This window comes from Hippocampus comes, unplaced genomic scaffold, assembly GCF_001891065.2.
Source record: "Hippocampus comes isolate QL1 unplaced genomic scaffold, H_comes_QL1_v1.1 scaffold638, whole genome shotgun sequence".
NCBI lineage: Eukaryota > Metazoa > Chordata > Actinopteri > Syngnathiformes > Syngnathidae > Hippocampus > Hippocampus comes.
In genome coordinates this window covers 26804-29514 of record NW_017805634.1, presented here as the reverse complement: position 1 = coordinate 29514, position 2711 = coordinate 26804, and the positions used below count along the sequence as shown (strand labels likewise).

At 43.8% G+C, this 2711-nt stretch overlaps 1 long non-coding RNA gene across 1 annotated transcript in view; it reads left to right on the top strand.

Annotated features, from left to right (window-relative positions):
- The first annotated feature begins 304 nt into the window (after positions 1 to 304).
- LOC109522861 (uncharacterized) overlaps positions 305 to 2711 on the top strand; it is an 11638-nt gene continuing 9231 nt past the window's right edge. The window contains exon 1 of the long non-coding RNA XR_002169640.1: positions 305 to 391. This is a non-coding gene — a long non-coding RNA (uncharacterized LOC109522861). The remainder of the gene's footprint in view (positions 392 to 2711) is intronic.

Here is a 2711-nt window from a genome sequence, read left to right as displayed (position 1 = left end):
GATCATTTGTGTTTTTCCACGTGTTTTGAAGGCACCCAACCCGCCGGAAAATGTCGAGTAAGTGTGTCCTCTCTCAACACATTGGATTGTAATGATTAGTCGGTCTGCACTTATAAGTTTCGTGGAATGCTGTGGCTTGGAAATAATGTATTTTTATTTCTCTTTCCCAATCAAGCAAGCCACTGCCTTTATTTATGACTGTGTAATTTTATTTAATCTGGTGTATCATTTTCTTTGATCTCTTAGATCCCTTTTTTTCCATCTCTTAAATTTCAGTTAACGTCTCAGTCTTTCATCTTAACGCTGTACAATGTTGTATTGTTCAGTCGGGATTAAAGCCCACATAACAATTATTTTGTGTTCAGTCCAGTCTTTCCAAAGACCCGGCTACGTTTAATTGTCGTTTTGTCGAATGGAGATTTTTATCCGTTGAGTTAATGGTGTTGTCTGTTGCCCAGTGATGTCGGAGACCGAGACCCCAATGCGACTTCATCGATCCCTCCTGCCATACTGTGTTGCAGGTAATTGTGTTTCCTTTCGGTTTTACTGTATATAATTGCTCGTGTCAAATGAAAAATGACACAGTAACACCTGATTTGGCCGTTGGTCTAAACGAACTGTGAACACACGCCAGTAACACGCCAGTACCGGTGTGACTAGCGTCTGTTCGCAGTTCGACGCGGCCGCCATTACTTTCCCTTGCGCAGCCGTTTCTGCTTCACGTGATGTGTTCAATGACCTCACGTAAATAATATAGATTGTGTTCTTTTTCTCCCTTTTCTGTACATAATTACGATACAATCACCCATGTTGTGAATTTTGGTTTTGTTGTGTATTTTGTTTTGTTTTGCATAATGTTTTGTGAGGGGAGAGCCGACAAGGAAGTTGCATGTTATGTCCGAGACCGAGACCCCAATACGACTTCATCTCGCCCACCTGCCATACTGTGTTGCAGTATTTCACGAAAGAAAAAGCCACCTCCACATTATTATTGATATTATTATTATTCGTGTTATGGAGGCGGCAGCATCGTGGAGCTCAAGACAGACAGTCACAGTTGTGACACCCGTCACATCTCCTCAGATGATGTTTAAGATGAGACAACTACCGGTCAAGCTCAGCACCAGGAAGGTCCGGATTGGCTTCCATGGCCTGCATCACTGACTTGGAAACGCCCTTCAAAATGCCTGCTCGGAACACTTGCGAATGCAAGGCGGAGGCCATCGATGCGTGTCCTGTTTTCAGAGTGTAACCAGTGAGGGCCCGGTCAACAAAGGCTGCAGCCTCCTCTCTCCTTTGGGAGTGAACACCAAATCTGAGAGAACACACTCAAGGAGGGGAAACAAAGTGTTTAAAGCTGTGGACAAGGTCATGTAATTTTCTTGTGTAAGGGCCTGATTGTCGGGAAGAGAAGAGAAGCCTGAGTTTTGCAACAAAGTATTTGATTGTGAAAGCGGACATGCTTGTGTTAGGAGAACGCGGATTTCACCTGCTGTCAAAATTTGTCCTGTAACCGCTCTCTGCACTATTTGAAGAGAAGGATTTTCGGAAAGATTCTTCTGGGTCTGCAAGAATCTGGTTCGGTCCAAAACGGGGTCAGGGTGTGCATTTGAAAGAGTCTGGACATGACAACTCAATTTTTTGAATTGATTCTGTAATTGAGCAACGTGGAACCTGTTTTCCTTCTCTTCATTTGAAGGACCTCTAGTTGCGTGTTCTGCAACACAGAGAGCAGCTTCCTGTTCCATTTTCAGTTGGGCAGCATCTCGTTCAGCGCGAAGACAATTCTGCTCTTCTGCCTCAGTATTTGCTCTGTCTTCATGTTCATTGGTGATTTTCAAAAGTCGATCTCGAATATTTTGTGGAACCTCTTGGTTTCTGTTTCATTCTGTCATGTATAGTCTTATCTGAGTCAGACGTGTGAATGGGTCGGCCTTCAAGTCTGCAACTTTTTCTAATTTATCTTCTAATTCTCTCATGGCGGCGGTCACCCCAGCAGGCCAAGTTTCTGCAACTTTATTCATGTTTGATGTTGTCTGTTGTGAGCGAATGAGAGACGTTGGATCGTCTACATCTGCTTCAAGTCGGCCTGGAGTTACATTCAATATTGGAGCCTGAACTTCACTCAGCGCTTTCCTAATTTCACGGCAAGGTGACGACATGCATGGGCCAGTTGGAGACTATGTTGCAAGTTATTTCTCCTCCGAGTAAGATGGCGGCGCAGAGGGCATTTTGGGCGTTGGCGGTACCAGACCAACACTTCCCTCCCTGATGGCCACGTGGGACAACTTTAACGCACATCCCATTGCCATCATCCTTGCTCATGCTATCATTTCAACAACTTTCTGAACATCCTTCCGCACCTTTTTGCCGTTTGTTGACAATCTGTGAGTTTTTTTTGACTTCCAACTCTAAAGTCGCCATTTTTATAGCACAGGCCATTTCTGTTTCTTTCATCAATGTCAACAAACATGCAGTTGAAAACATTGGAGGAAACTGCCGTTTGTTGACAATCTGTGAGTTTTTTTTCGACTTCCAACTCTAAAGTCGCCATTTTTATAGCACAGGCCATTTCTGTTTCTTTCATCAATGTCAACAAACATGCAGTTGAAAACATTGGAGGAAACCATCCATCTTCACAAAAATTCCTCATTCAATCTGTCAGTCATTCTTTCTCACTTGCTCGTTCTTTTTCCGGTAACCGCCTCCCC